Source organism: Paramisgurnus dabryanus, chromosome 1 (genome assembly GCF_030506205.2).
Source record: "Paramisgurnus dabryanus chromosome 1, PD_genome_1.1, whole genome shotgun sequence".
Taxonomy (NCBI): Eukaryota; Metazoa; Chordata; class Actinopteri; order Cypriniformes; family Cobitidae; genus Paramisgurnus; species Paramisgurnus dabryanus.
In genome coordinates, this window is record NC_133337.1 from 43529180 (window position 1) to 43540418 (window position 11239).

General features: G+C 35.9%; 1 long non-coding RNA gene across 1 annotated transcript; it reads right to left on the bottom strand.

Moving 5' to 3' along the window:
* Positions 1-772: 772 nt before the first annotated feature.
* Positions 773-7603, bottom strand: LOC135786550 (uncharacterized). The gene is made up of 6 exons (XR_012337929.1): positions 7257-7603; positions 5037-5064; positions 4094-4201; positions 3583-3750; positions 3305-3400; positions 773-1211 (listed from the first exon to the last, which is right to left on the bottom strand). It is a non-coding gene; the product is annotated as an uncharacterized lncRNA (long non-coding RNA).
* Positions 7604-11239: the final 3636 nt, after the last annotated feature.

The following is an 11239-nucleotide window of genomic DNA, read 5'->3' on the forward strand; positions in this document are numbered from 1 at the left end:
CCAGCTCCGGCCCACATACAACGAAGAATGACGGCCCTACAGTGGCCCAGTTCTGAATTACATAACTGGCCGATGTCTCTGCCATATAATAGCCCATAATCGGCCCTAACCTGGGCCAGAACAGGTTCTAACATCGGTACCGTTTCTCAGCCATAGGTCAACCATATTAAGACCAGCATTTAACCAGAAGTTTCAAAACTGAGCCATTACTCAGCCTAATCTTGCCCAAATTATATTAATAAATAAAATGCATTCATGTAACAAACATTTATTATGTGTGCATAATGTCACTGTTTTTTCCAGATTTGCATTGTTGTTCTTTACACACTGTAAACCCAAAATAATAATCAGAACTCAAAAAAATTAAGGCAACTAGTTGCCTCAAAATTTTTAAGTTCATGAACTTAAAACACAATTTCTTTTAGAGGTTAAATATTTTGATTACTTGTAACATAAACCTTTTGATTATAATTAAATTAAAAGTTCTTATTAAAGTCTACTCAATAATTTTCAGTTACATTGACTCATGGCATTAAGTTAACATTACTAAAAAAAATAAGTACACAAAGAAGCACTTTTAAGTTATGTAAACTCAATGTTTTTATTTTTGTTCAGTTTTTTTTTAATTACACATTACTCAAAACCTTTGACACACAAAACTCAAAATCACATGGCTCAAAACTTAATTTTTTTGAGGCAACTCGTTGCCTCAAATATTTTGAGTACAGGCAACTTAAACAGTTGGAATTACATTGTGTTTCACAAAATTTTTGCCCTTTCCATTTAAAATGGCAGTGTCAATTTAAAAGACCAACACAGACAACAATTCAAGTCACAAATACCATTTGAAAATACAAAGGCACATTGTGCATATTGTGAAGAAAACACATTTTTAGATACATTTCTACATACACATCAAGTCCTTTTTGAGACTCTGTTACTTGGATGACACTTTTCCATCATCAAGGCAAGTAACATTTGAGTGAATTCAAGTGTGTTGTCAGTCGCCTGGGATAGCTGAGGTGTAGTGCATAGATCAGTCCAAACATTACCAGAAAGGCATCAGTAAATCTGTAGAGGTTGACCAAATCTCGCTTTCAACGATGACAGATTTTCTCAGGCTGGAAGTGAACTGGACTTGTGTCGTCATCTATGATGACTGTAAGGAGGGCCTTTACAACATCTTAAAGCTCTGGCTCATCAGATGTGTCCTGCAAAATAAAACAGATATTAAAGCAAAAACTGGTTACACATGGCAAATACCAAGGGTAAATAGTTTTTTATTAATTAATTTTTGACAAATTTTCAATTATTTACAGCAGATTTAGTGCAAAAATAAAGGCATAAATCTAGTCATGACATATGTTAAACAAACAATATTGCTACAGAACAACAGACAGAAAGTGATTTTAAAAGATGTGTGAACAAGGAACACATCAGTGTTCTAAAGGAGCCAGCCAAGCTACCAGTACATTCAAGTTGATAATATGCTCCAAAACCTATAAAGATAAATGCCTTATCTTGTTTAAAGAGCACCTATTATCCGATTCATGATTTAAATTTTTTGGGGGGGGGGTTGTCAGTGTGTATTAGTACATGTTAAGTAATCGATGACGCAAGTTATCCTCTCCAACTTAAATCTCTTTTCTTGACTACTACAAACACATGGATTGTAGGCAACAGTTTACTTCCATGGCCTGTTGACGTGAACACGACGGTCATTATCATAATCCCGCCTGTTTCTGACTCACAGCCTGTAAAGAATTTTTAAAGATTTAAAGAAGACTTAACCATGACTCAATCACGAGTTTTGTGCAGTTCAGAATAGCGCTTGTTTGTTACGCAGAACATAACAGATTGGTAAGGTAAGGATACTAAAACGTTAGAACCATGCCTGCATTTGTGATCGTAGAAGCGACAAACAACCAGCGCTACTCTGCACTGCTCAAAACTTGTGTTTGAATCATGGTTTAGTCAGTAGTAAATTCTTTAAATATGAAAACATAAGCGGGCGGGATTATGATAATGACCGTCGAGTCCAGATTAGGGATGCAGCGATTATAGATTTTGATGGTACGGTTATAGTCTGATAAATAATCACGGTTGTACGGTTATTACGGTTATTAAGGATTCATTTATTTTACAACATTAATGTATAAAATCACATGAATAAATTTTTGAACAATTGCTAATTTTTTCTGTATTTTCAGTTTGTGTATTTTCTCTACAATTCTTGGACAAATGATAATAATAATAACTTGGCTGGCTTTGAGTTAAACCGTATAGGTGCCTTTGAAACCTGTAGGCTATTCATTTTAATGATCTTTTGAATAAATGTAACTTTACATTTGGACTGAATAAAGTTATATTATTTTGGTTTGTTTGAAGTATTGAAGTAAAATATATGAAGTAAAAATGATAAGAGCCTCTCAAAATGAATAATTACACAGGGTCATCCTGAACCAGGTACTGCAAGTCATTTTGACAGGTGAAGCTTAATATTACACAAAAGTCAAATATAAATATTAGGGGTGGCAAGATTAACGTGTTAAATAATGCTATTCATTAATTAATCATTAACGTGTTAAAATAATTCAACGTAATGAAATGCAGTCAGACCACCAGGAGCCCCGCCCGGGTTTGATCCGCGAGCAGGAGGTTTTTAATGCTGTACAGAGTAGACCGATTGGAGTGTGGCTCTTTCACGTACAGATGCAGGTGCGCGCACACATCCACGCACACGCACACACAAACCAGATGCACGAACAACCAAGAGACGCGTCACGCGCACATATTCTTTTGAACGCGGAGCTTTGTCATACAATGCACAATCCAGATGCACGAACACCCAAGAGACGCGTCACGCGCACATATTCTTTTGAACGCGGAGCTTTGTCATACAATGCATCATGACGCATGCGCCTCTTGGTGGTTCGTGGATCTGGTTTGTGCGTGCGTGAAACATAAACACGCGGTGTAGCGAAGGCTTTACGGTTACTTAACCGTGACATTTTAAAGCGCGGTTAATAGTGAAACCGGTTAATCGCTGCATCCCTAGTCCAGATCAACAGGCTTAGGAAGTAAACTGTTGCCTACAATCCATGTGTTTGTTGTAATCCAAGAAAAGAGATTTAAGTTGGACACAATAACTCACGTCATTGTTTACATTGGGATTTGTACATTTTGCATATCATTAACATGTACTAATACACACTTACACACCAAAGGAAATGTAAAATCATGAAAAACATGTTCTTCTATTAATAGTAGTGTATATTTTCCAAAAAAAAAAAAAAACACTCACTGTGCAGGTCCTGAAGAACCCTGAGACGTCCTCATGTCGATAGACTGGAAGGAGATGAAGAGCAGTGATACACTTGGTGTGTATGTCACGTACCTCCTATAATGATAAAACACCATGGAACATAACTGAACTGTAAATGTTAAACTTGTAATGCAATCAGACAAATAAGTGAAGAAAATGTAGCATTCAAAATTGAATCATTTAACTTGTCAAATGCTTTTCAACTTTCCTCTTTCAATTAAGAATTACATCCATAAAATATTTAACAATATCTTTACCTGTTAATCGTAGATTCTTAGGATTTCAGTCAAAGCATTTGATGTCTTCCCAATTTTGGTTGTCTTTCTAGACTGATGACTTTTTTCAGAAAGAAGATGTCGGTCAAGCTCAGAGCAGAATATGTTGGGCAGGTTCTGTATTGTAATTCGTTGGAAGTCTAAATACACCTACATTTTTAAACAAAGACAACACAGTTATTTTAATTATGTGAATCTGGTAAATTTAACCCTCCCATAAAGCATAAAACAGCCCCTGAATGTGGTATAGGTCAGTGGTTCTTAACGTTATTCCTGGAGGCCCACTGCCCTGCACATTTTGTATGTCTCTTTTGTCTGACAGACTCAGTTCAGTTCATGGAGATCTCTTCTAATGAGCCTATGATTTCAGGTGTGTTAAATAAGGGAGACATACAAAATGTGCAGGGCAGTGGGCCTCCAGGAATAACGTTAAGAACCACTGGTATAGGTTATCAGGAAAGGAATAACAAGAAAAAGTGCCACTACACATTACCTCAGACTCTATTTGAGTGCAGGCCAGAGTTCCATGAGGTTTTTCACTGGTGGGCATGTCTTCACTATGGTCTGTCACCGCAGGTCAAATGCTGTCTGCATCATCTTTCTTTTAAGTGAAGAGGATGAAATATAAATCTTTAATGAAAGCGTGTCATATTTGTAGTTGTAATGTAACATTCATTTCAAATTTGGTTCCTATTTGACCGAGAAAAGGAGTGTTTGTAGTCTCACCCATAGATATGTATAAAGGCTAGATGTCTTACGGCAGAGTCTCTAACGTCCTCACCTGGTGGCCATCTTACCTCAGACAGTTCGCTCACTCTGAGCATTGAGTTTTATGGTGCAGGTACTTTTAAATGACCATAACTTGCTCAATGCTATACCAATTTTCAAACGGTTTGGTTTCTTACAAACATTATTAACGGGGCTATAATTCTGGATGCTTCAACATTTTTCATGAATTTTTTCTATTTTTTTTTAGTATAAGCATGCAGTGTCATAGGTACATCTTTGACGTTTATAACAAACCGTTTGAAAATCTGTACAAAATTAAGCAAGTTATGGTTATTTAAAAGTACCTATACCGTTAAAACTCAATGCTACGAGTGAGCGTCATGTGGTAAGATGGCCGCCAAAATGCGGACGTTCCACTCAATTGGCCAGCAGCACGGGCGAGAAATCTAGCCTTTATACATATCTATGGTCTCACCCCCTCAACAAAGATATTGGACTTCCTGCTTTCAATGATGCAAAATTATGATTTTTACATAATTGAAAGAAGGAAGTGCAACACTGAAATCTGTATTTCTCCGTGGCAACTGAGAAAATGATGCACGACCATTGAAAAACATGTTCTAACTATACAAAGCTTAATGCAAATGGGTGAAGTGTCCCTTTAAATATTTGCAATCTGTCAGTAAAAGAAGATGAGCACAACTTACAATGCCAAATCATTTTGCAGCCAGCCACCTGAAAGGCAAACAAAATGCATGTTAGCAAGTGTATAGCTCCATTAAATCAGGAAACTTGAAACAGTTTGAGTAGAATTCCTCATACTTAATACTGAGTAACGTATAAGTTAACCAACAGTTTACATGATTATTAAACTTCCGAACACATGTGAAGGCAGCAAAAGTTAAAACTTTAGACCCATTTCTACGGTCTGATTAAGTGATTATCATTACATGCATCTTGCGTCTTTATATATTTTCTGCTTTTGTTGTCAGTTCTGTTTCATAACCAAGACATCGATGATAAACACACACCATAAAGAACTGAGATTTTGGCTTTATTTTATCACACACACAGCGCATGCACAGCTTATGTCTTTGTAACCATGTGTTTATTTACATACGAACTATGTTCGTGCTTATATATCCAAACAGTTGATAACAGTGACAGGTTTTAAAAACGCTGACCGCCATAGGTTGATCTCAGAGGCGTCATGCCCATTCAAACTGAGGGGGCAGTTGCCCCCTTGGTTTTTTGAGGCTCAAAATCAAAGAAGCGCCCATTAATCTGTTATTTGTCTTTTAATCTGTTTACTATGCACAATATTATTAATTCTGTGCTGCATCCTTGTCACTTTTCGGAGATTTTCGCCGTTTTTATAGTGTTTTGATCGTGTTACTTCTGGCGGCAGGTGCTGCATACAGCGCAGTCGCTGACGTCATCAACGTCAGAGCGCGCTCACGAGCTCTTTTTGCTGTTGCTGGTGCATTTTGCTATCCGAGGAATTAAAACGTGCAAGACACGCTCACAACATTTCCAAACCCCAGTACGGTAATGTGCAGTTAACCTCCTCTGTGTAGAAAATGTATGGTTTAAAATGTGACCGTCTCAATGTTATATTAGTAGAGATTTCTAGATTCATCTTCTTGGTACAACGCCAAAGTTCGCCAGAGTTCACGGGGGCGCGGAATCACACATGCTCACATATGAGGTAAAGTTGAATGCAAAAATCCGTTCCTCTAATAATTTTTATCTAAAAAATGTTTTTATCATTATTGAACATTAAACTCAATCACGTGGCTATAGCTTATGTAATTTTCACTTTATGGATTTAAAATTACATTAATTTTATAGGATTATGCAGTTGTTGTGCAAAATGCATTGACACAATTAAACAAGTCATTAAACAAAACGTTACTAAAAAAACATGCCGTTCCAGATGTAAATATGATGCCAATATGTCATTATTCCGATTGAATAGTATTTGATATGAAAGTTAGTCAACACTTTTATTTTGGAGGTTTTTGTCATGAAGGCAGGAAGGCTCAAAATAGTGCCATGGAAAAGACTGAAAGCTCTATAATATTGATTGAACGAATTGCTTCGAAAATTGATTCAGTTTTTCAAAGCAGTTCCACCCACACGCTGGCGACCCCTGCTGGTCAAAAGAGTGTAAAAGCAGATATGTCCAAACATTTTTTTTTTTTACAAAATAATAGCAAGATTTTTATTAAAATATGTTTAAAAAATATTTAACTTTATTAAGACATAGTTAAAAGTGTATTATGTGTTTTTAGTTTTATTTGGGGCAAACAAATCATTAAAACTAACTACCCTTTTAATTATGAACATTTTTGTCATTAAATCTGTCTATAAACAAAAAGTAGACAAAATGGTAGTGTTATTAGTCAGATCGGATAAATGGCTTATGAACTTGTGACCTTTTATGAAGCCTCGTTTGCTAAAATCACGTGACTTGGGCCAGTTTGAAACACGCTCCGAACCACTGATTCGAAACAAAAGATTCATAAATGTTTCGAAGCCTCATGAAGCAGTGCTTCGAAAACGACCATCACTATGTATGCACACATTTTTGTAAGCTGTGCACACTGTGCCCCCTTAAAAAAAATTGGTGCATGACGCCCCTGGTTGATCTGAATATGCTGCTTCTCCCTTCCGAATCACACACTATACACTTTAATGTTTAATCACACACGCGAGAAAAGCGAGACCACGCGGGGCAGTACTGACGTGTTTCCCACTAAAGGAAAGCGACGGTTTATCCAAAACCCAGCCGCCACGGCAACGCGACTTCGGTGTTTCCAGGTTATTTACTTTATGTCCACATCAGACAACATTGGCAACGGCTGTTTTTTTGTATCGCGGGACGCAATCAACTGTTCATTAGAAAAAACACATTTAACACTTACCGTGAAACCGATGGTGCTGATTACTGCCGACAGCTTGAAGTTCGAATGCAGTCAATTGTGGCGCCAAGCCGCCAACGTCATTCCCACGTTGCGCGTTCCGGTTCTCACGCACGCGCTGATCTTGGACCACGTGAGTGTCGTAAGCCAGTAAAATGATGGACCTAACCTAATTCAAAATTAAACTTTTTTCAAACGTATATTAATGTTATCTGTGATAAATTCAAATAAACATCTAATGTTGAACCCACTGGCGTGGTCAATGAAATTACAATTCTGAGACCCTAATTTGAAGTGAATGTGTGTGTATATTTTAAATGTTAACCATTTTAAAATTTATATCATTTAATGACACTGACACACGCACGCACACGTTACTAATGTCAGACGCTTGACAGTTGAAACAACAAAAAAAAGTACATTGAAATTATACTCTTAAGTGAAAATCAACTTAATCTGCAAATAGTTTCAGTAAATTAAAAATATTGAGTTTAATTTACTCACAATTTAAAAAAAGTCTCAGAAACGCAAAACATTTGAGTTAGTAGAACTTTTTTAGAAAATTAAGTTTATACTACTCAATCAATTTAATTATTTTGAGCATTTGGGTTTACAGTGCAGTACATGTAATGATAAAGGTGACATTTTCAAAAGTTAGCATTTTCAGGACCCCAAAACCCCATTGTTGTTTACAAAAAAGTAAAAATGCAAAAACTAAATTCCCATTTTTGATTGAAAATGTTCTTGTGTAATAGCCCCACGCTATCTTATGGCAGTACATATTTTATGAGGTGGCTAATTTGTACTTATTAGTACAACCACATTTGTGAGTACTATGTGACAGTTGGGTTGGTGGCGGGTTTAGGGATTTACTTCGTACAAATTCATACGAATTAGCCAACTGTACGCATTTTTGTGAAATCATACTGAATGGCCAATAAAACTATGTTCTTGCTTACTTTAAGCTGTAGTCCATAACTTTTTGAGGGTTTAAATAGGCAAACATCCATTACTGAGCAATTACATAAAGAATCTGTGTTCAAAACATTACCAAAACAGTAATGTCTTCTTACATTACCACAATTTACAACTACTTTTAGTAAGACAAATTTACAAAAGCTTTAAATAAGATTAATAAATAAAGTTGAGCTGTCAAATCAGATTTTTCGGTAAATGTCAGTTGTTTCTCGACAAATGTAGAAGACTGCTGACAAAGTACCACCAAACTTTATACGCCAAATTCTGCTTTTGCATGCATATGATACGGCCAGCCCAGTCTCACGAAATTTCGTTATATAGTCACGTATTTTTTTTTATTCTTTTTTCGTGCTATTATCACGAAATTTCGTGTTTTTTCGTGATCGTATAACGATTTCCTGTTTTCGTGTGATTATCACGTATTGGTTACTCAACTGTTTTGTCCTATTTTCTTACCATTGTCGCTTCGGTTTAGGGTTAGATTTACATAAAATGACATCCCTAACCAAACCCAACTCTAACCCTAACGCCAGGCGACATATAAAAAAAAAATAAAAAAAAATAGTATAAACCAATAAAGTGACATTCTAATGCAAGCACCAAATCTAACCCTAAACCGAAGCGACAATGGTTTAAAAATAGTAAAAAGCAGTTGAGTAACCAATACGTGATAATCACACGAAAACAAGAATTCGTTATACAATCACGAAAAAACACGAAATTTCATGATAATAGGACGAAAAAAGAATCAAAAAAATACCTGACTATATCACGAAACTTTGTGAGACTGGGTAGGATACGGCAGTCCTTTCCGTTCACCTATATGGCGCATCGTTTCGTGTCGTTTTATTTATTGGTTTCTCATTTGTTTTCTGTTTTTTAAACCATTTTCGCTTAAGTTTGAGGTTATATTTGGGTTTTGCTTGAGGATGTAATTAAATATATAGGTTTCTCCATGTTTTTTCTACTTTTAAATCATGGTCGCTTGGAGTTGGGGATAGAATAGGGGTTTGGATTTCATTTTATGTTACAAAAAGTTGCTCTAACCCAAAACCCAAGCGACAATGGTAAAAAAAAAAACAGAAAACAAATGAGAAACCAATGAATAAAACAACACGAAACGATTCGCCATATAAGTAAACAGAAAGGACTGGCGTATCATATGCATGCAAAAGCGGAATTTGCCGTATCTATTTCACGATAATTACACTGTGTGTCATTTGAACTCATTTTGGTGAGAATGAGCTGAGTAAACCATGTCTTGAAAACGACATTATATTTAGGCGATCCAATCTACAAGAGATTAATTTGATCCTGTTCATCTTTTATTTTAAAGTGTGAATAGAAGATCTTTGAACCAAATACCTGGAAACTGAGGATAATTATCTCATAGTCTAGACATTAATTTGAAGATGAAAAAAGTTTCTATATATAAAGAAAACGAATTTCCACAGAATGAAAAATTGCTCCCTAAATTGGTAGAGAAAACACACGCACGCACACACACAAAATACCAGCAGAGAAAAATAAAAATCGACTTTGACAAGGTACTTTAAAAACACGGTCGTACATTACAACAGTGACTCAATCTGATATGATGTCTCATAATGGCAGAGTGTCATCTCTACAGCTGTATTGGTCTAATCTCTGTGCTTTTTGCTTCTGTCAGGTAGACGTAGTTGTCAGTCAGGTTGGGAAAGCCATTTTCAGTTGTCAATAGTTGGGGGGTAGCACTGAGTGTCTCAATAGAGAAGCAGAAATTACATTGTGACTGAGCCTCATCCTACTGGTGATAGATCGACACCACGAGCAGTCTTTCCATGTCTCTCTCTCTCTCCTTTTCTCTCGCTCTCTTAGCTTTCATTGTGATTGTAAGACCCTCCAAGAGCTTTTGTTTTGAAATAGGAATAACAGACAGACAGACAGACAGAAGACATTACCAGTATTGTTGAGTATTGAGGGCAGAGGTTTTTTATATGTCTTGTAGTTGTTTTAGATTATCAGTGTTAGTTTACAGTCTTGTGCTGTAGTACATTATGTTGTCATCTGAATGTGTATTCACTTTTGGATCTCTGAAGAGCTTTGTACTGAACGCTAACTTTTTGAACACAACATAACAGGGTGAAATGAACGTGTCATCAAACACTTATGGCGCTTTTCCATTGTGTGATACGACCGCGTCTGGGCTCAGCTTGCTTTACTTTGGCTCGGTTTGCTTTTCCATTGGAGTTTAGTGCCACTTCTGACTGTGTGGGATTATAGACTTATCGTTATTGTAAATGTGATACAAACAAATTATCAACACGGCAGCAACGGAGCATATCAATGATGGTTTTTACCGCTAAAAGGGAGTTTGGGAACTTGTACAACAAAGCACAGATGATGACATCACTTGGTTTGCTCAATGGCGTACGATGGTAAGCTAATTTTGCATTTCACAGCAAAAAAAAAAAATACTTTCTTGTCTTGTTTTCAGTACAAATATCTAAAAAATTCTTAAATCAAGATGCATTTCTTGATGAGCAAAATAACCAAAGAAAATAAGTCTAGTTTTTAGACAAAAAACATAAAAATTTAAGTGAATTGGTGCCTAAAACAAGCAAATAATCTGTCAGTGGGGCAAGAAAAAAAATCCTGAAATAGGTTAACGTTTTTCTTACACTGGAAAAAAGATTTTCAAGAAAAAAAGGTCTTAGTATTTTTGTCTTGTTTTCAGTAAAAATATCTAAAAATTATTAAATTAAGAAGCTTTTTCTTGATAAGCAAAACGACCCAAGAAAATACGTCTAGTTTTTAGACCAAAAATATCAAATTTAAGTGATTTTGTGCATAAAACAAGCAAAATAAATCTGCCAATGGGGTAAGAAAATGTTTCTTGAAATTTTCTTGATATTAGTTTTTAAGAAAAATGTTCAAGATTTTTTTGCTTACCCCATTGGCAGGGTTGTTGCTTGTTTAATGCACAAAATCACTTAAATTTGATATTTTTGGTCTAAAAACTAGACTTA